Source organism: Cupressus sempervirens, chromosome 5 (genome assembly GCF_028749045.1).
Source record: "Cupressus sempervirens isolate cs-2001-9-10 chromosome 5, ASM2874904v1, whole genome shotgun sequence".
NCBI lineage: Eukaryota > Viridiplantae > Streptophyta > Pinopsida > Cupressales > Cupressaceae > Cupressus > Cupressus sempervirens.
Window position 1 is genome coordinate 546,071,473 of NC_143122.1, and position 24,109 is coordinate 546,095,581.

A 24,109-nucleotide genomic window follows, 5' to 3' on the forward strand; every position below is an offset into this window, starting at 1 on the left:
GTTGCTGCTGCTATAAATTGTACAAATATTGTGTGGATCAAGCATCTGTTGAAAGGAATGAAGGAAGAAAAAAATGAACCTATGATACTTTATTGTGATAACACAAGTTCTATCAACATATCCAAGAACCCTGTGATGCATGCCAAAACAAAGCATATTGCAATCAAGTATCACTATGTAAGAGAATTGGTGGAAGACAAGAAAGTGAAGATGGAATATATTAATACAAAAGAAAAAACTACTGACATCTTCACAAAATCATTACCTAAAGATGCATTTGAATATCTTAGAGGTAAGTTAAGGGTGATACCCCTAACTAAGGCTGCTTAAGTAACAACAAGACTGCCCTGCATCAAATAAGTTGATGCAGAGGGTACTTAATTTAGGTTTAGCCTAAAGTAATCAGAGTACTAACATTCCAAATAAGTGGCAAGCAAGATGGCAAAGGGAGATATTGGAAGTTCTTGTAAATTCTATAGTTTCATGATAAGATGCTAAAATAATGTGTCTTTGGCATTGTTGTCAAAGAGGGAGAAATAGCAAAAACTGATCAAAGAAAAGAAAGAGGGAGAAATAGCTACAATTGGTCAAATCTCTAAAATAGAGGAATAGCATAAACTAATCAGTTCATGAAGCAAAAAGGATAGGAGATATGAAAGGGAGGAGCAGAAGTAAAGAAAGAACTCAAGATGATAGATCTCAGAAGGAGCAACTCAGGAGATTCAGTAAAAAGATAGATTAGAAGGAATAAGATCAGAGAGAAAATACAAAAGTCAACAAGTTTTCTTTTTGGCATTTGACTTACTATTTTAGCCTAGTTAGAATTTTGTTAACTTGGTTGATCAGTAAGTTTTGGTTTGGTTGATCAATTTGGTTTGCCATCAATGCCAAAGAGGGAGATTATTGTTATCTGATTGGAAAAGATCATTGTATGAAAGATATTATTACTACAGAATATGTTCAATCATTATATTGTCACTAATTTCAAACCTGCTATTTGTTGGAATGGCAATTGCTTATAAGATCCAAGCACTATCACTTAGTTTATTGATGAAGAATCAATAAGATGTAATAAAAGCACCTAAGGGAAAGGTTGAGTTATGGTTTTGGAATGAAGTGCAAAGATTAGTTAAGAAAATGATAAAGTGATGTATTGACAATATACTTGAAGATGAAGAGGTTGTCTACACTTAGAAATTGTAGAAGAAGAAGTTGTAATAAGACTGTTTACAAAGCTTGATTAAATTCATCAGAGGGGGCTGAGAAAACTAGTTCAAGCCAAGTAAAGATCAAGTGCTGAGTAAAGATCAAGTGTCAAGTGAAGATCAAGAGCCAAGTGAAGATCAAGTGCCAAGTGAAGATCAAGTGCCAAGTAAAGATCAAGTGTTGAGTAAAGATCAAATGCCAAGTTGTGTTCATGTGCCAAGCATCAAATTGTCAAAAGTATTGAGCTGCTACATTATTTGAAAAGTCAAATATTTGCCAGATCTGAGCTAACATGGTTGTTATCTAGAATTTTTTCAACCAGATAGAAGATAAGAATGATGAGCTAGTGGCACAAAACACTATGTAAAACATTTTTTGGTGAATACAACTTGATTCTAGATGAAGTTTCTAGATAAAAACAAGATATGGGACAGATACATTGTATCCTACCTAATCTTTTGAAACCCTAAAGTTGGAGAGGGAGAATTAAATGGGAAAATTTTTCCAAATTTCTATTTAAGGAGTCATAAGGTCACAAAGCTAAGAGGTTGGTCAAGTATGAAAGCATGAAGTGCTAAAGAAGGAGCTAAGGAGGAAGAGAGTACATAAACTCTATTTTGATAGGTGACCACAAAGATGATTGCATTGGTATGATGAGCAAGAAGACTCAAGGAGATTAAGCTTGAGAGGAAGACAAGCTATCAAAGCCATATTGATTGAAGCCAAGCAAAGGATTAAACTAAAGTATGATCTTAAATCTGAAAGATATGTTGTGAGTTGTATTAGATCAAAAGCCCTTATTGTTACTCTCTAGAAATTGTAACAGTTAGTATAAATCCTATGGACTTAGGTTGGTTTAATAGCCATGTTGTAAATCCCTTAACAGGGTAACATTCCAAGTGAATGTTCCAAAGTCCTTTGACCAGGCCCATTCCTAATAGTATGGTGAAATCCTCTAACAAGGTCACATTTAATAGTGTGTTGTAAGCCTTTAACAAGGCAAGCCTTTAATAGGGAATCACTTCAGAAGAGTGGGAATTGAGTAGCATGTTATTGGTGGTTTTTCCCAAATTGGTTTTCCATGTAAATTACTGTGTCATGTGTTGATCTTGCATGTTTTATTCCTACATGTTGATTTGTTGTAACTTTTTAAGATGGTTGTTTTAAGCTTGGATGCATGAATAGTTTAATGGGCTCATTATAATTGGTGAAAAAGTATTATTAGGGCATTTAGACCTTGGATAACTGATTCACCCTCGCCCCCCTAGTTATTCTAAAACAATCCCAACATTCTCACCTACATTTATGACATATTGTCAATCCTACACTTACTTGTTATCCATACTCCTTCTTGGCTTTGAAGGCATGAACTCTTATCCTCCATATACATTTTCTACCATCTCCCTTCCATTACACTACCAACATCTTTTAGCATACTTATCTATGGTCTTAGCTTATCAAGTCTTACCCTTCCTATAGGAGCACTATCTAAATTGAATAAGCTTGAGCTTTTTCTTTGAAAAAATTAGAAAAAGAAAAAATTCAAAAAATAGCAAAAAGGGAAAAAGCAAAAAAAAGACAGAGAATGTTCCTTTGTGAAAACCATTTCTTGTGGCATCTTGGTAGAAAAATTAAAGAGAAATAAATTTGGCCTATGGTGAAAACCACTTCTTGTGGTGCCTTGGATAAGTACCATGATGAAAACCTAGTAAAAAAGTGTTACGTGTAATTCTTCTGTCATCCCGCTATTTCCTCTTCATCTTTGATCATGATAATGTTGAGTTATCCTTGTGTATTGGCTACCTTATTCATTAGCTTCCCTATTGTGCTTCACATTCATTCATAACCTTAGTATCTAGCTTCATTCTTATTGTTCTATCCCATTTCTATCCTATCTAGTTGACCCCTTGGTCTTGATCACAATAAAGAAAAAACATGGTTCTTAGGCCTCTTTACATGTCTAATCTTTTGGATTATATGATTTCATGCTATCTTACTTATTGTCTTCACTCAGCCCATGTTTTATCTTTCTTATTGGCTTCACTACTTATCCTATATGCTAAGATTCTCATTGTTTCCATTGCTTATCCAAAATCTGCTTCATATGGCTATCTTTCCCTAGCTTGGGTACTCTTGAGGAGTCAATCTTTGAGGATCGCTCTCACTTGCTTCATTCCTACTTGCTTATCCATCTTATCTACCTTTCTTCTCCATCATGTGCTACAACTTTCTAGACATTGGGACAAAATGATGTGATCTTGATTAAGAACTAGTAATCTCTAAGTCATTCTAAAAAATCTAAAAAAACCATATATGATGCTGGAAAAATCCTTAAAAGTAGAAAATATCTTAAAAAAATGATTATCTTAGTAACAACCTAGTAATAGGTGCTTTGATGTATCACCAAAAAAATCAAAAAGTTCCAAATATACAAAAGTCCTGAAAAAATGTCAAGTGGTTAAAAACTAGAAATTGGTGCTATGTTAGACCCTTGCACCTATGTCTATTAGTCTCATTAATTTCACAACTTATTTCCTAGCTTGGAATTGTCTCTTGTCCTCATCTAGGGAGCATGACTTCTTAGCTTATTGGGTTCTTCTTGTGTGTTAGGGTTTCTTTGGAAAACTAATGCAAAACAGTGTTTCTCAACACTCTCCCCTTAACATCAAGTGTTTCTCTACACTTTTTGGATATTTTACCTACAGTCTAGGATGGTACAATATTTCTCACTATCAGATTCAAGTCCTGAATAAATGATCATGCAACTTACACACACATGCACTTAAACATTAAACTTGTTGAGATATGATGAACTTTATCTTTTCTTTGTGTGTTGTCTATGACAATTTTCTTTGTTCATGGAATAGAATATTGGGGGCATGGGGCATGTTTTACTTATTTTTTTCTTGTGGGTATACTTTCTTAGTCTAAAATGTTGAGATCATTTATGCTTTTCCTACTTGATACTTTGGACCTACAGTGTATCATCCTTATCTATTTTTGCAAGACTGCACTTGGGAGTTATCCTGGCACTTATCCCTTGATATAGGTGTAATCTTGCTATACTAAACTAAGAAAATTTTGCATTAATCTTGACTTATATGTCTTTGAGTCTTATGTTGGATTACCACATACCTATATGATATAGATCATATTCATATCCTCATGGTTTATACTAGTGAGCATTATACGATCTTTTGATGTCCCTAATAATGCTCAATGTCAAACTTAGAGTCTAAATGTTATTTTTCCCTTGAAAGAAAACTAATTTTCATTATAGTTTTCATTATAGGCTCATTCTATCTTATTCTTGCATTTTGCATATGGAGAGACATGTTTCTTCACCTTTCACAGACACGACAACTAACTGTTTTCATTGTTTCTCATCTTTGCTCTTGATCATATCTTCCATCACTTATCAATCATGTCCATTATCTTGCTTCTCTTACACCTATCATGATAAGGGTTTAATATAATAATCACATCTATCTACCCTTTGGTTCTCTTATTTAGCCTTTTTGACCTTACCTAATTTTGACATTCTCGATCCATTTTAGGATTGAAATCAAACTTTGACTTCATCTTGATGGTAAAAATTGCATTTTAAAATTATGTCTTCTTTTATACAATTCTCTAATCTTTTGAGGTCTAAGCTTTGAATCTTGTTGGGGATATATCATTCTACTCTCTTCCACTCTTCACTTTTATATTTCATCTCATTTCATGTTTCTTCTTTCTTTGACCTAATTCTTATGTGTTATCTTTATTAGTTAGAATTAGTCAAACTAGGGCATATCTTAATTTCTTGGTGGTCACTCTTTGGTCTTAATCTCTTACCTATCATCATGAAAATTTATCTATTATGATTTTATCAAATCTAGTTTATTTTTGCATCTCCTCTATCTCATTTTGATTTCAATCCAGAGGAGGTAGGAATATTTTATCATTGTTGCAAATTTATTTCTACTACAACTATATATTTTCTCTTGATATATCTTATTTATTTTCTAAAAATATTCATTCTCATATTGGGTATTGATATTGTCTCTTCTCTCTCCAAATGTTCAACATTGTTGCTAAATAGACTATGCATTCAAGATCTGCTATCTCTTTGTGCTTCATTCTTTAGAGTCATATATCTCTATCCTCTTGGCTTCTTCATTCTTTAATGTAATGTGTTCCTAGACCAATCACACATTATTCAAAGAGGGAAAATTTAATCACCTAAAAAATGGTCATCTAGACTATTAGCCCCCTTCTCACCATTTTGGGTAAATTATTTAATCATTTTCCTAGGCCAAATTGTTAAAAATTAATTTATCTAATTTTAACCTATAGTTTAACTATAATATCCTAAGTCCATATTTGATTAAAATAACATGTCCCATTTTAATTAAATAAAATAACCCATTCTTCTAACCCACTCAATGTGCACACATAAAGTCTTTTTAATATTTACAAATTAAAAGAAAAGGCTTATCTCACATGAAACACCAACTCTGTTTCATTGGTTGACTTGATCTTGCACATGGATTACACCAAAATTTAACCCCCACCCTTTATTATCTATTTCTTTATCTTGATCTTGACCATTCATATACCTTTAAAAGAGAGAGCTCTCTCTCCCTCTATAAGGATCTAATTTTTGACTATTGTTATGTTGTAGGTTTCTTGAAAGGTTTTCTTGAGAGCACTTTTGGAGAACTTCTTGCTTCCTATCTCATTCTTACATACTCCATCTTAGATTAGATTCATTTAGAATAAATTAATTTCCTTTAGTATAGTATAGCTCACATATTCTAATTAGAAATGGTTGTAATATGCTCATATTTCTTAATCTAGTTACACTGTGCATTTTATTCTAGCTTAACTTATTTCTTGCATTACATGTTGAGAGTTCTTTTGGATACTTACATTTTTTCTCTTATCTTAAGAACCTCCCATTTCATAGTTTACTAGTAAGGGTTGCATCTCTAAGGCTCATTTTAAAGCTCACTTCATGCTTATTTTATGCCCCTTGCACTCCATGGATAGGTAGCTCTAAGCTGATAGTCAAGTGTTTCAATCTATGGGATATCTTGGATAGAAGGGTTTAGAAAAGTGCACAATTTTAGTGTACAAGATTGAGTAGAGAATATCTCACATTTAATTCATCATTTTCACATCGCATAAAACAATTTCAAAACTCCTTATACCATACCTATGGGGGCTGCAATTCAAATCTACCTAAACTCTATGGATCACCTTACTGATATATTCTTAAGGAGGTTGCCTATTGCCAACATTGACACTCTTGAAAAGGTCTTCAAAGAAGTAGTCACCTATACTAAAAAAACTAACACTAATGGAGGATCCATGATGGTTGAAACTCATGCCACTATGATAGTACCACCATACCCTATCAGAGTGCAAGTGATGCCTAGTCAATGTTGGAATTAACAATGGGAAAGTAAGTTCTGAGAGCGGGGGGGGTGAATTAGCACTTAAAAATTTTACCTCTATAAAACTTCACCATATATCCATCTCATAACTTAACATTTAAAATAAAATATGTAACCATTCATCACATCAAAACATGAAATAAATCAACACATAACACATGAGATTTTGGTTACCCAAAACCCCTCCATGGAGAAGGTAAAAATGGAGTGGGTATGACACCCATAAATCTTCACTACTATAGTTGTAAAGTGTGTCCTATTATGGCTACAATATTTTGATAATAAACTATGATCTTCTCTATGAGAGGTATACCTTGTTAAAGACTTACAAAGACTATTACATCTCACCTTGCTAGAGGATTTAAACTCACAATTAAGTAGGCACTCAATTAAGAGATTTACAAAAACCTGTCAAGACTACTCTATTAAGAGATTTACTCTATATCACTTGTTAGAATGATCCAACACCTAATCTTTCATTTAGCACCTTACTGCTTGATGTTTGATCTCCTCTTTACTAATTATCCCTTGATCCTCTTGATCAGATCTATCTTCTATAACCTTTCACTACTTGTCTCTATTTCTCTCATACTGATTTGTCATTGCAAAATGTGGTCTTAGCCATCTTCTCCATGCTTCCCTCACACTAGATAATCTCCTTAGTATCCTCCTTCACAAAATTAGGTTATCCTTAGGGTTTATTTCTTTTATAAATATCACAGAGACAAATTTAGGTTAGAATCAACGGTTGTGGTTGATTTGGCTCAATCTAATTGATTGCATGCATACAATAGGGATGTATAATATGACTTCATCCTTATTCCTTATGAAAAAAAAATCATGTTCATGTCAGCCAAAAATTATTTACATAGAAGTTTGTGCCATTAAAAATATCTATGACATAAACTATTCACTTGACATCCATAGGCTTTGATGCTTGGCCTTTACTATGCTCTACATACTAATACTTGGCTTTTGAATAGCTCAACACCTAAATTACTTAACACACTCTGACTGCTTGACACCTAAGTGACTTAGCATGCACTATCTACTCGACACATACTAGTACTCAACCTAATTGTCATATTACTTGGCATGTATTATCTGGAGCCTATGCTCGGCATGCTTTGTTTACTTACCATGCACTATGCACTCAGATTGCAATGTTCTTTGTTGAATAATAAGTTTTTTTTTGTCACTACTTTTCCAAAACCAAAATGTGATTAACAATCTTCCCCTTTGATATGAGGGGAAAAAACACTTTGTCATGGCATATCCATACTTCTCTCTTTCATAAGTTAGACAATGTATCTTTTCTACTTGACTCATATGCAAAAAAAATCAAAATTTGCAAAATTGTTGAAGTTATCTTAATAATTTTACTCCCCCTAAGTAAATACTTCACTTTCATTTTCTAGCTCCTCCTAAGTAGGTATCTGCCTTGGCAAACTTTTTTGCAAAATTTTTAAAATTGATAATCCCCCTTTTGACACTTATGTCATTTGGGTGGTACACTTATGGTGTATTTATCTAAAAATGGCTTGTGCACTTGCATGATGATTCCCAACGTGGAATCCCAATTCTCTCTCACTACATCTAGTGTTTGAATCTAGATTTCTAGTTAAGAAACCATATCAACTAAACCTTTATGTCTAGAAATATGTGGATCTTTCTTAATTAAGGCTTTTATTTGGGTTTTTTTCCTTTTGTATAACTTCCATATGTGAAGTCAACATGGATTGTATGCTGACCATAGTGGATATGATATTTGCATATTTTTCTTGCAACTCAAAAAGCTTTCTCTATATCAGCATTAATCTCTGAAAATGTAATTAGCTAGTTGCAAGAGACACATGTAATGAATTTCTAGTGGATTTCAACTCTCCTTGCAACTTGTCAATTGTCTATTTAGTCTCTTGGGTAAAGATATCAACATTAGATACTTTGGTGTATAGAGAATAAATGTGACCCAAAACTATCTTCACACTTCCATCTTATTTTCTAAATCAACTTGACTGAGTGCAATGACACTAGATATCTTATCCATAACTTTGGTGTGTAACTTTCTCTTCGACCATTCCAATAACTTAACATTGGTCTTTATATCTTCATCTTTTATCTTGTCAACCATATAGACAAACTACTTTATAATAGACTTACGAGTTAATGAATTTGAGAGACTAAAAACATCAATGAATATCTCTTTGATTTCAAACAATACTTTCTTTATCTTATGCTCTCTCCTTAAAATTTATTTCCTTTTCTTTCATTATAGAGTCTCTTGAACAACATTCATTTCTTCAAGTGTGATTGTGGTCAAATCAAATGTTGTTAAGACAATCATCTCATCCAAACTTACATCATCAAATAATACAACATTAGCACTTTGTGGTGGGCTAGAGCTTGGCCTTGAAATCTACAATGGAGTGGCTTGTGCACTTGGCCTCTGAAGAGTCTAGCTACTAGGAAGAGGTGTAGAGACTGGTAAGGTAACCAATGTCTAAATTGGAATTTTATCCTTTGGCTTAGTAGTCATCTTATCATCTTTTGTCTTTTCATCCTCTTGTTGTTCTACACCTTGTTGATCTTCACTAAGTTTCAGTGGGGCAACTATTGGATTTTCTCCCTCAACATTTCTCTTCTCATTTCCCTCTGCATCAACTTCCACAATCACTAGTAATATTGAACTTAATATATCTAGTAGTGATGTGATAGATGGTAATACCTCCTTTTCTTTCATCTCAAAGAAAATTTTTTTCATTAAAGATGGTTCTTGATTTAGCTCTTCTTTCTATTCAAGAATTACATTTTGATCTATTATATGTTCTTGTGGCTTAGTTTCTTCCACCTTAGTAGTACTTGATGGTATTAAAGATGTATCTTTTTGTGGCTCATTCTGAATGGATGAAACCTAACCTATTGAGTTTCATCAACCCTTACCAATATAGGATTTTTGCTTGTAATAATAGTATTGGTGGATTTTGGTTACAGTTTCTTGGTGTCCTCCTCACTCAATGGATTAATATTATGTGTAGAATTATTAGTTAGGTCTTCAATAGTGATAGACTCTTGCTCTACATGTGGGGGCTAGTGCTCAACACTTGAAAATCTAGAGTATCTTGTGTATTTTTTGCATTTACCTCAGTTGTATCATCCTTTACTTCAGTTCTATCATCTTTTTCTTCTATTGTGTTAGTGAATAAATTTTCTTTCTAATTACATAATGATAGTTTGCTATATGCCCAAGACTTGGAAAGTGCAAAAATGTTCACAATAGTTGAGAAAAAATTATGTTATTTATTTTCTCTTTGTATTTATAGGTACAAATTCCTTTAAAAGATCTATCAATGAATCAAAAATAAATTTTGCACTTTTTCTAGAAAGTGCATAAGGACTCTCACATACTCCTAGGTAGTGAGGTGATAATTCATTCATACAATAAAGATAAAAGAAGTCAAAATATTTTCATCATAACCATTTATTCAAAGAAAGGATGATACAACAAATTCATAATAATCATTCAAGAAAATTGATCAATGTGAATTACAAAAAAAATAGCAATAGATATCTTCAAACGATAAATCAAATGTTCACAAAGTAACAATGATTTAAGCACTTCAAACACCAAGTTTCAAAGTGGGACCAAATATTATATATATATATATATATATATATATATATATATATATATATATATATATATATATATATATATATATATATATTGAAACTTCTTTCTTGCACATAGTCATTCAAAAAGAAAATATATATGCTATTTTTGTATTACTATGCAAAATGTTAGAATTGCTTTAGAATAACTTAGGGGGGGTGGGGGGCGGGGGTAGTGAATTAGTTATTCAAGGTCCAAATGTCCTATTCAAACTTTTCACTAAGTATAGTGAACCAATTCAAACATTCAATCATCCAAGCTTTAACTTATCTAATCAACAAGTTACTGTATATCAACATGTAAGTATAACACATAAGAAATCAACACATGACACTGTGATTTATGTGGAAACCCAATTTGGGAAAAACCACCAGTAACATGCTACTCAATTCTCACCCTTCTGAAGTGATGCCTTGTGAAAGGCCTACCCTATTAAAGGCTTATAACACACTATTAGATCTGACCTTGGTAGAGGATTTAATCACCCTGTTAGAATTGGGCCTAGTTAAAGGACTTTAGAACATTCACTTGGAATGTGCCCTATTAAAAGATTTACAAATGGTTGTTAGGCCAACCTAAGTCGATAGGATTTTCAGATCTAATAAAATTGCTAGAGAGTATTAGAAAATCTTGACCTAACTACAACATACAACTTATCTTGTAGATCTCATATCACTTCTTAGCTCATACCCTTGCTCGGCCTTCAATCTTTGCAACTCTTGACAGCTTGCCCTCCTTTCAAGCTTAGTCCTTTTCAATCTCCACACTCAATGTACCAGTGCAATCATCTCTTTATGACCACTTGTAGAAGCAGAGCCTTTGTGCTCTTCCTTCTCCTAGATGTCTCCTCCTTGACACCCTTTCAACCACTTTGTAGATTTGGCTCTTTAGCAACAATAGTATTAGTAGCTCTTTGGTTTTTGGTCTATAACTTCTTAAATAAAAGTCTTGGAGTACCTTTTCTTGCTCGATTCTTCCATTTTTCAATTTTAATTTGCATGGATTAGGTAGGATTCATTGCATCTAACCCATATTTTGTTTCCTCTAGAAACTTCTTGATTAATCCTTTAGAATTTGTCCAAAAACAATTTACATAAGATTTTGTGCCAACAACTCATCATCCTTATCCTCCAACTCATTCACAAAATTCAATGTAACCAATATGTCAGCTTAGATTTGGAAAATCTTCATCTTTTGAAATAATGCAATGACTTGACACTATTGAAATACTAGTGCTCAACACATATTATGTTGCTTGGCATCAACTATGTTTTTCCTAATGCTCGACACCTGAAGATCACTCAACACCAACTAAATTTTTTTTGATGCTTGGCACCTGATCTTCACTTGGCACATGAAGATCACTCAAAACTGACTAGAATTTCCTATTACTCAACTCTAACTGAGAATTTTCTTAGCTTCAACTAACTTGCTCAGCACCCACTTATTATTTTAGTTTAAGCTTTGTAGTCAACCTTGTTACAGCTTCTTCCAACCAACCTCTATATCTTTGAGTATGTCATCAATACATTACTTAACCATTGTCTTAACTGATCCTTGCACTTTATTACAACATCATAACTCAACATTTCCCTTAGGTACTCTTATTACATCTTGTTGATCAAATCCTCTTCATCAATCAACTAAGTGATATTGCTTGGATCTTATAAGCAAATATCATTCCTATAAATAGTAGGTTTGGCATCAATGAAAAAAAAATGATTGAAAACATTCTTTTACAACAATCTCCCTCTTTGATCTTTAACAACAATGAGCTTTTCAATTAGATTTCCAACAATCTTCCTCTTTGGCATTGATGGCAAACCAAACTTATCAACCATTAGACTAAACCATTCAACCACAAGCTTACTAGGTTAGAATAGTAAGTCAAATGCCAAAAAGTAAATTGTAACATCACATCTCCTTCTACTATTCTACTTGCATTATTTCAGCTTCTCCCTCTTTGCTATTGTATCCTTGTTCTTTGTCTTTCTCCCTCTATATTGCTCATTTTCTGCTATTCTGATCAACCTCTGAAATCTCCCTCTATCTTTATTTTAGTTTCCTACTTCTCTCTTCTTTTCTAATCCTTTATCTTCAATAGTTGTTGATTAGTTGTTTACTTCTCCCTCTTTGACAACAATGCCAAAGACATATTAACATCTTAATATATAGATGTAGCTCTTACAAGTTCATTTAATGTCTCCCTCTATCACCTTGCTTGTGACTAATTTGGAATTTCAGCACTTCTACTACTTTAGGCATGGATCCCAAAGTAAACATCCTCTACATCAATGTATAAAATCTTCATCATTTAGCTTATTTGATGCAGGGCATACTTTATTTTTTATTCAAGTAGCCTTAGCTAGGGGTATCACCCCTAACTTACCTCTAAGATACTCAAAAAGATCTTTTGGTAGTGCTTTTGTGAAGATATCAACAATCTGTTCCTTTGAGCTAACATATTCCATCTTCACTTGTTTGTCTTCCACTAGCTCTCTTACATAGTGATATTTGGTTGCAATATGTTTGGTTTTAGCATGCATTAATGGATTCTTTGATATGTTAATGGCACTTATATTATCACAATAAAGTATCATAGGCTCATTTACTTCTTCCTTCATAACTTACAGCAAATGTTTGATCCATACAATATTAGTGTAGTTTATAGTAGCTATCACATATTTAGCTTCAGCAGTAGACTGTGAGGTGTCGCTTTTCTTTTTACTTGTCCATGTAATCAACCTCTTTCCTAAAAAAAGTGCTCCTCCACTAGTATTTTTTCTATCATCAATGTTACCTCCCTAATCAGCATCAGTGTAGGCTTTCAATTCAAACTTCTCATTCCTCTTGTAGTATAGACCAAAGTCATCAGTTTCTTTTAGGTATCTCAATATTCTCTTTACTACCATTAAGTGAATTTCTCTTGGATTTGTAGAAAATCTTGCTACTATTCCAACAACTAATGTAATGTCTAGTCTACTATGTACAACATATTGTAGCTTGCCAATCATTGACCTATATAATGTACGATTTACTTCAGCAAACTCATCATTCTTGGATAGCTTATGGCATGTTGCCATTGGTGTGCTGACTAGTTTTAAGTCTTCTATCCCAAATGTTTTGAGTACTTCCTTGATGTATTTGGATTGGGTCACAAATATTCCATGCTTCAACTAATGTACTTTTAATCCAATAAAGAATTTGATTTCTCTAAACATTGACATCTCAAATTCATGCTTCATTTGATCAACAAAATCTTTGCATAAAACATCTTTTCCTCCAAATATTATGTCATCAACAAAGATTTCTGATATCAAAATGTCTTTACCTTCCTCAGCTTTGATGTACAAGTTGTTATTGTCATCTATTCTTTCAAATCCTATTCTCACAAGGTATTTGTGTAACCTCTCATACCATGCTCTTGGTGCTTGCTTCAATCCATAAAGTGCTTTGTGTAGCTTGTAGACCATGTCCTTGTTCTTCTCATCAACAAATCCCTATGGTTGTTGTATGCAAACTTGCTCTTCTAGTTTACCATTCAGAAAAGTAGACTTCACATCCATTTGGTAGACTTTGAAACCTTTGTATGTAGAATATGCAAGTAGTGTTTGTACTCCTTCCATTCTTGCAACAGGGGAAAATTTCTCTCCAAAATCCACTCCTTCTTCTTGTGTGTAGCCTTTGCAAACTAATCTAGCTTTGTTTCTTTTTATCCCACCATTCTCATCAAGTTTGTTTCTAAACACCCATTTTGTACCAATCATATTCTTATCAGCTAGTTTGGGAACTAGAGACCATGTTTTGTTCTTCTCAATTTGATCTATCTCTTCTTTCATGGATTTATACCAGTCATCATCTTTTAGTGCATCTTTTACTATTTTAGGTTCAACCTTGCTTAGCAAACATGATTCATTTATGAGCCTATTCCTTGTCATTGGTCTGGCATCCTTATCACCAATGATTTGATCTACAAGGTGATATCTTCTTACATACTTGGCTAATATGGGTTGAGTCCTTTCCATGTTTGATCCTTCAGCTTCAGAGTCATTTCATTCTTCTTCATCTAGCATTTCATCATTTCTTTCTTGCATACTATTTTTAGAATCAGAATGTGTATTTTCTACATTTTGTAGCTCAACTTCTAAATATAACTCGACATTCACTGGTTGAGACATGGTAGATACTAAAGTTTGTTGCCGATTCCCAACTTGATTTGCAACATTGTCTTCAACTGTCATTCCTTCATAGAAGTATACAAAGGATCTATAATCCTCTATTTGCTTTGACTTATCAACCTAAATTTTTGCATGCTCATCAAAATTTACATTTGCACTCTCTACAACTTTGTTAGTGTTAACATTCAAACACTTATATGCCTTACTTCTAGTGGAGTATCCAAGAAATATGCCTTCATCACTTTTTGCATCAAACTTCCCATTTCTAGTATCTTTTAGAATATAATATTTACAACCAAATACTTTGAAATGTTTAACACTAGGTGAATGACCATACCACAATTCAAAAGGTGTTGCATTTGTACCTTTCTTGACTTGAACTCTATTTAGTGTGTAGACTGTAGTACTTACAGCTTCTTTCCAGTACCTTAGTGCAACATTTTTCTCCATCATCAAGGTCATAGCATAGTCAATCACTAACCTATTCCTCCTTTAAGCAATTTTATTCTATGGTGGAGTTCTTGGTGCTGACGTTTGCCTTTTAATACCTTTGTCATTGTAGAATAGTTCAATATCTCTTGATGTGAAGTCACCTCCTTTGTCTAATCTTAGGCATTTCAGGTTCTTTCCTATTTCCTTCTCAACTCTAGCCAAATACCACTTAAACATTTGGAATGCATCAGATTTTTTCTTTAGGAACATAGTAGTCATCATCTTGGAATAGTCATCTACAAATAACATTATGTATATATCTCCTTGGTAGATTTGCACTTCTGGTGGGCCACATAAGTTTGTACGAACTAACTCTAGTACTTCATTGGAAGTGTATGTTTTCCTTTAGAAACTAGACTTAGTCATCTTCCCTAGTTGACATTGTTTGCACATTGTGTTTTCAGGTTTCTTCAACTTTGCCAACCCTCTCACTTTCTTTTTCTTGTTGATGCTAATCATATTATCAAAGTTAACATGACACAGCCTTTTATACCACAACCACACATCATCAAGTCTAACAAAAAGACATGTTTCATCTTCCATATCAAGATAAAATAGATTACTCCTAGTTTGTTCACTTCTTCCTATCACATTTCCATCAGTGTCATAGATCTTGCCAGTTTTGTTTCCAAATTCAACTTTGCAACCTACATTGCCTAGTTGTGATACACTCAACAAGTTGTAGTTCAATCCTTCAACATAATATGCATTATCACATGAAATTTTCTCTGTAAGTTTGATAGAGCCTTTGTCTTTGATTTGACATGGGGCATCATTACCAAATCTATCATTATTTCTATCATACTAAGTAAAGGTAATGAACTTATTTTTATCTCCTATCATGTGATGTGAGCATCCACTTTCTATGATCCACTTGTCATTCTTGTTCATACAGGTAACCAATGTTGTTGCTTCATCTTCATCTTTGTCTCATTCATTCTTCATGGCTACATAGACTACTTCATCATCATTCTCATTAGAGTCTTCTTCAACAATGTAGCATCTCTTGCCTTTCTCCTTGTGATCTTTGTTGTCATCTTCTCTTTTGTTCCTATACTTGTTTCCTTCTTTATAGTTCTTCTTATGTGGACATCTTGTAGCTAAATGACCAAATTCATTGCAATTGAAACATATGATAGGAAGCTTACCTTTGAATTTGCCTTTACCTCTATGGAATCTCCTAGCCAGTAGTGCTTCCAACTATTCAGTATCTTCCTCATCTATGCTGCTATCACTGGATGCATTTTTTCCTTTTCTTCTTCTCTTGCTTGAGGTGTCCTCCTTAGTATCTTTTATTCTCATCTTGGCCTTGAAAGTAGATTCAAGGTTCTCAAGTCTGTAGTTGTCAAAATTGGATAGCTCAAATGTAGTCAGTCTTCCCACTATTCCTTCAAAGGTTAGTGTGTTCCCTTGTACACACCTCCACTCTTGGATGGCTAAAACTCTTATAGCATAGATAGGGAGTAGAATTCTTAAGTATTTGCTAATAGTTGTTTCTTCTTCCAATTGTCCACCTAGATTTCTTATTGCACTCACCACTTCTTTCATTCTTGCAACATATTGAGCAACATTTTCACCTTCCTCCATCTTCATGTCATTAAAATTTCATCTAAAGCTTTCTCTGTTTGATCTTTGGACAATTGATCTCCTCGATAGATATTTGACAAGGTTTTCCACATCTTGAATGTAGTGTCATAGTCTTTGATGTCATCATATTCAGCATAGTTAAGTCTAGAGGTAATCTCATACATTGCTTGGTTATGCTCATTCTTTTTATTCAAATCATCTATAGTAAGAGGTCCTACTAGAGTTACATGTTCTATCCCAATTGAAGTTTATGCATAGTTACCTATTGATCTAAGGTGCAATGTCATCAGACTCTACCATGCAACAAAGTTGTCTTTGTTGAGCTTGGTAACTTTTGTCTTGGACATCTTGATCTTCCTACTTCTAGTACCTTGAATATAAATCAACAAATGGCTTTGATACCAATTGTTAGAATTGCTTTAGAATAACTGAGAGGGGGGGTGAATCAGTTATTCAAGGTCCAAATTTCCTATTCAAAATTTTAACTAAGTATAGTGAATCATTTCAACCATTCATTCATCAAGCTTTAACTTATCTAATCAACAAGTTACTGTATATAAACATGCAAGTATAACACATAAGAAATCAACACATGACATAGTGATTTATGTGGAAACCCAATTTGGGAAAAACCACCGGTAATATGCTACTCAATTCTCAAACTTTTGAAGTGATGCCCTGTGAAAGGCCTACCTTGTTAAAGGCTTACAACACACTATTAGATGTGACCTTGTTATAGGATTTAACCACCCTATTAGAAGTGGGCCTAGTTAAAGGACTTTAGAACATTCACTTGGAATGTCACCCTGTTAAAGGATTTACAAATGGTTGTTAGGCCAACCTAAGTCCATAGGATTTTTAGATCTAATAAAATTGCTAAAGAGTATTAAAAAATCTTGACCTGACTACAATATACAACTTATCTTGTAGATCTCATACCACTTCTCAACTCATAGCCTTTCCTAGCCTTCAATCTCTGCAACTCTTGACAGCTTTCCCTCCTTTCAAGATTAGTCCTCTTGAGTCTCCACACTCAATGTACTAGTGTAATCATCTCTTTATGAACACTTGTAGAAGTAGAGCCTTTGAGCTCTTCCTTCTCCTAGATGTCTCCTCCTTGACACCCTTTCAACCACTTTGTAGATTTGGCTCTTTAGTAGCAATAGTATCATTAGCTCTTTGCTTCTTGGTCTATAACTTCTTAAATAGAAGTCTTGGAGTACCTATCCTCGTTCAATTCTTCCATTTTTCAATTTCAATTCACATGGATTAGGTAGGATTCATTGCATCCAACCCATATACTATTTCCTCTAGAAACTTCTTGATTAATCCTATAGAATTCACCCAAAAATGGTTTACATAGGATTCTATGCCAACAACTCATCATCCTTATCCTCCAACTCATTCACAAAATTCAATATAGCCACTATGTCATCTTAGATTTGGAAAATCTTCATCTTTTGAAATAAGGCAACAGCTTGGCACTATTGAAATACTAATGCTCGGCACATACTGTGTTTCTCGGCATCAACTATTTTTTTCCTGATACTCGACACCTAAAGATCACTCGACACCAACTAAAATTTTTTTGATGCTCAGCACCAACTAGAATTTCCTGTTACTTAGCTCCAATGGAGAATTTGCTCAACTTTAACTAACTTGCTCAGCACCCAATTATGATTTTAGTTTAAGCTTTGCAGTCAACCTTGTTACAACTTCTTCCTCCAATGTTTCTAAGTGTAACCAACCTTTGTATATTTGAGTATGTCATCAATACATTACTTAACCATTGTCTTAACTGATCCTTGCACTTTATTACAACAATAACTTAACCTTTCCCTTAAGTGCTCTTGTTACATCTTGTTGATCAAATCCTCTTCATCAATCAACTAAGTGATACTACTTGGATCTTATAAGCAAATATCATTCATACAAATAGAAGGTTTGACATCAATGACAAAACAATGATTGAAAACATTCTTTTAACATAATCTCCCTCTTTGATCTTTAACATCAATGAGCTCTTCAATCAGATTTCCAACACAAAAGTATCTATTTATCATAGTATTTTCTAGCTTTCTCTTCTAACCCCTAATTACTTCAATAACCTAGCATTTATAGTTTCATTAAAAATCCAAAAGGCCTCTATTATAGCCTTCCCATTTTGGTTTAAATAGTTATGATAAGAATAAAAAAAAAATTCAAAATGGTCTATCCAAACAAGATCAGAAGAAACTATCTCGATCATACTTCATCGCTGGCTTTTTCCTCCTTGTCCATTATTTTTCTTACCAATTTCTAGCTTCTGAAGGTGTTCATAAATTCTTTCATTTCATGGGAATGGGGGTTGTTCAAACTTAGTAGCTTATTCCTACAAGCATATTTTTTCCATTTGAATTCTTTTATCTTCAGGCTTTGTCGTGGCATGAGATTCCTATTTAGACATAACATGGACTCAATATTTGCTAGTGTGGTGAAATCTCTAGTAGTAGGCAATTCATTATCCTTAATCTTTGCAATAACATAATTGAATCTCTTTGTTAATGCTTTAGAATCTATGTTGCCACTATCAAACTATAGAATTCATGCAGGATTCACTATATTCATATCTTTAAGAAGCTCTTCATGCATCCCAACAATATTTTTTTAAATGGATTGCATTTCTTTAATAGCTTCTTTGTAAATTGATTCTTTCCAACCCATATTATTTTTTATAATGAATAAGATATAGGAATCTACAATTTTAATAGGGTTCTCACTTAGGAATTTAAGCACTCCATATTTTTCAACTTTAGTCACTCAGAACACAACAACCTAACACCAACTCCACTCAATTTCCCACCTTGGAATAAGAGTTTGAATTTCTCCCAAGAGTGTTTCTCCTTCAACATAAACAATGGTGAAATCTAGGATAAATTTATTACCTTCCCTGACAATTGAATTCACCCAATCCTACATTGCATCCAAGAGTAGCTTCCCCTTTTGCATCTATTTTACTAGTTGTTGGTTGTTTGCAAAATTTTGATAGAAAGATTGAGGGGTTTGAACAACTAGTAGGGCCCTGAAGTTCATCAGTAAATCGATATAAGCAACCATTGTCACCACTAAGGCTTTGAGTTCCTTTTTCTCCCTCCTATCTTTTTCCTACTAGGTTAACATATGATAAATAGAAAGTTTAAAGAAGTTATTGCTTGTATTTCTTAATGGTCCCAAGTTCAACTGAAGTAACTTTGAAGCCTTCACTATCAATTTCTCTAGATTCAAATTTTTGTTTATACGTGGAAAATTTTGCTATGATTTTACCAGTCACTAGATATTTAATTAAATGGGCATCAATTTTTAGCTTTTTTACTTTAGAACCACATGCTGCATATTTTGTTACAATGTCTTTTATAGATGTACATACTAGCTACAAATTTCCTACTAACTAAGCTAGATAACTAAGATGGGACAATAAGATTAGCAGAGATTGCTTGAGTATCTTTGGTAGGAGTCATGAATTTAGGTTGGTCTACCCTAGGAGATTCAATAAATTGCACATTGCCATTGGGATTGTCTAAGAAACCAAGACCATCACCTAGATCTTATCCTTGGGTTGACATCTTTTCCTTCTGAACTTCTTGCTACATGAGAGCTTTGGACTTAGTTTTAGATATGGTTTGAGGATCCATGTTCTATGTGTGGGCTGGCATCTTTTTCTTCTTTCCTAGAGTCAATACACCACCTACAATAGGAGATGAAACTTGGATGTTAGAGGTCAGCGGTTTAGAAAAAGAAATCATCTCTGGAGATGGTTCATTGACTACTTTCATTCTCTACCTCCTTAGCCAATTGTCTATATGGTTGAGGATGGATCTAGTTCTTAGATTTATACAATCCTCTTCTTCCTAATTCTAATCCACTTCTAATTGCCTTGACTCACTAGCTTCCTCCCACCCAGGTTCAACAATGTCTAAACCATCTTCAACTACTTCCAGTTGAAATTTTAATTTGAGGGAATTGATTTGTTGAAGTGTTAATCTTGAGTGGTCTCCTTTTAACACTTCTTCCTCATTTTTGCAGTCCTACAATAAGTCCTCTAGGTGTGGGATTGTGGATAACTGACCCTTCAGACCAAGAACTTGAGCCACAAATTCTTTACTATCAAAATCCCTTCTTCAATGGTAAGACCCAAAACCAAAATTGAGCAAATTACTTCCTATGAGTGAAGCTTTGATCATTCTAATACAAGTAAAAGGGCCATGTTTGATAGGAAACACTGACTCCCAATTCTCTTGAGCTATATTATCCTTAATAATAGAGAATAATTGGCTACAGACCTTAGCTAAAACAAAACAATCAAGTGCATAATGTGGTAACCTCATTGTCTCATCCTTGAACCCACTTACTCTCAAATAGGTGAAGTTAGGGAACTGTGTGTAATAGCTTCCATAATTTTGAAATAGTCTCTAGGCTTCTTAGGAAAATTTGGGCATGGTTACCTTTTTTAGAGATAAATGTACACTTTCTACTAATGCATCATGTACCTTTCTAAGAAAATTTAACACTTTATCTCTTTGAAGTAGGAGACAATATTGATAGACTATTATTTCCTCACTCCAAATCTCATGGGCTAGGGAAGTGAGATTACTGACACAAACAATGCAGTATGTGAGATAGGAGGACACGTAGAAATTCTCCTTAGATTCCTTAGCATGTTTAAGTTGTGTTCTCAATGAGCTAGCAATTATTTCAGCCCAATCCATCCATTGTTCCCCCTTTAAAATAATCCCAACATAACAAAACATCCATTCTTCAAAAAGGAGGACATTGGCTAAACCCTTAACTCGGTGTAATGACACTACAAGATCATGAATATGGGGTTTTAAGTGATCTTTTGTGACTATCTTTGATATCCTTGAACCTCTTCCATAATTAGTTATTGTCCACTTCCTGGCTAGGATGTTATGGTATTCTCTTGGGGTTTCTTAGTATTCAGTTAGGGATTGGATGGGAGAAAATGTAGTGAATGTACTTTCTAGTAGATACAACATCGAGGTGATAGTTTCCCTAGATATTGACAACACATGTTCTCCATCTTTAGATACTTTTACTCCTCACATCATAATGGTCAATATAGAGTTGGAGTAATTTAGGGCTTAATAGGGCAGGAGGGAAAGTTGTGGTTTCAATCAGACCGCTAGTCAAAATTTCCATACAACCATTCAATTCATCAGCTCGCTCAAGGAAATTTGACTATAACTTTTCAAGCCTAACACCTTCTAAATTGGTATCACAAATAATAGGTTTCTTGCATTCCAAACTTGAACCATTCCCAAAGAAATGTAACACAGATTTCATCTTATACAAGAAAAGAAAGGCTCAAACTGATTCTATTTTGAAATGCACACAGACAATAGAACAAAAAGAAGGTTGTTTTGTGTTCTCACCTACAGTTTGCCGAGAAAAATAACCTCTTTTCTTCTCCCTTAGTAACTCCTTCAAATCTCCTTTTTGTATGATAAACAAAAGGATAAATTATGCTCTTTTTAAGGGAAAGAGAGCATACATGCAAAAGTACAACCTCATAATGAGGCATTCATGATAGATCAACTGTGACTAGGCTCACACGTTCAAAATCTCTCAATGTGACCTTTTATTAAATACCTCATTTTGTTGCTATATAGACAATGATTAACTTTGTATGACACCCAATCCTTCTTTTTTGGTGAAAAGATCTTCCACTTTAAGTCATGATGGCATATTCTCATGCTTGAAATTAAGGCACTCTTTTGAATTATTACCTCCTAACATGGTAATTTATGTCATGTGAAAATGGTGGCTTCACCAACCTACAATCAATTTATACTAGAGAACCTCAATAGTAGAATGGCCTCGAACTGCTTCGAACCAAGATTCAAAGGGGTTCAAAGTAGTTCAAAAGAACACTCCATAGTCTCATGCAAATTATCTGCAAAAGACAAAGGTCAACATAAAATATTTTCATTGAACTACTTTGAACTACTTTGAACCAAGTTCAAATTGGTTGAAAGGGGTTCCAACAAACACAAGGAATGATTGGAAGCTTCAAGAGACCTTATACAATGTTTTCAATGGTCAGGAGAACACGAAGTGACAATAAGAAGCTTCAATGACTAGATGGGTAGTTTAGGAAAAGTTCAAAATAGGGAAACTCATAATATGGCTAATAGGGGCTCTGACTATAGGCTAGGTACATAGAGTATAAAGAGAACTTAGAAAACTAGAAACAAAAACAGCACTAGAACCACATAGAAAACAATGGAAAGAAGAAAGAAAATAGAAACAAAGCCACAAACAAAAGGTATGTACAAGATTGGGACCTTTAAGACATTGAATCCTGATTAGCTTCAAATCTTGCCCATTATAGGTAAAGGGAAGAATCATGCCATCTGAGTAACTTAGATGAAAAGTGTTTGGACCAGAAAATTTAAAGATAATAAATGGCCCTTTCCAAAGGGAATCAAATTTTCCATGTGCTCCTTTAGGTTCTCTCCTCTTAATACAGAAAAGGACTTCATCATTTTTTAGGAAAATGTGAGGCGTAATTCTCATATGAAAAATTTGCTTCACCTTCATCTGATGCTCCGTAATATGATCAACAAGCTTTTCTCTTTCTTCTTCTAATTTGTTCAAATACATTATTCTCTTTTCTAGAGAGTCTCAAAAAAATGATCCTTAATCACAAATTGCAATTTCAAAGTAGACAACTCTAGAGGTAGGGATACTTAAGCACCAATTCCATATACTAGCTCAAATGGAGCCATGTCAATGGCCTTTTTAAGGGTAATACGATTAGCCCACAATGCTTCATACATTTTTTTGTTAAAATTTTGGGGATTATCAGCTACCAGCTTTTTCATTATTGTAACCAAGTTCTTGTTAGTAGATTATGCTTACCCATTCCCTTGAGGAAAATAATCTAATGAATGAGCTAGGGATATGTCATGATCATAATAGAAAAGAGAAATCTCTTCTAATGAAAAATAGGTTGCATTATTTGAGACTATCTTTTGAGGAACCCCAAACCTGACAAACACATATTCAAATAAGAATTCACATACCACTTGAGAATTGGCCTTCGTGGTTGGGATAGCTTCCACCCACTTGGTGAAATAATTAGTGGTTGTTAATATGTATACATGCTCAGCATTGGATGGAGGACTCAGAGGTCCAATCAAATCAAATCCCCATTGATGGAAGGGTTCATCGATCACTACTGACCTAAGGGGTAAGGCTGCTAGCTAAGGGTGCCCAGTGAAAAGTTGACATTTTTCACAATTCTTTACAAACTTGTAAGCATCTTTGAACATACCTAGCCAATAGAAGCAATTTCCTGAGGATTTTAAAGGAAGTCATTGTAGATGAGAAATGTCCTCCGCGTATGTCTGAATGATATGCTTTTAACAAATTTTCATATTGTTTTGCATCTACACATCTCAAAAAGGTTCCATCTATCCCTCTCTTATACAAAATACCATTAGAAATCACATATTTTGTAGCCTTCAACCTAAGAC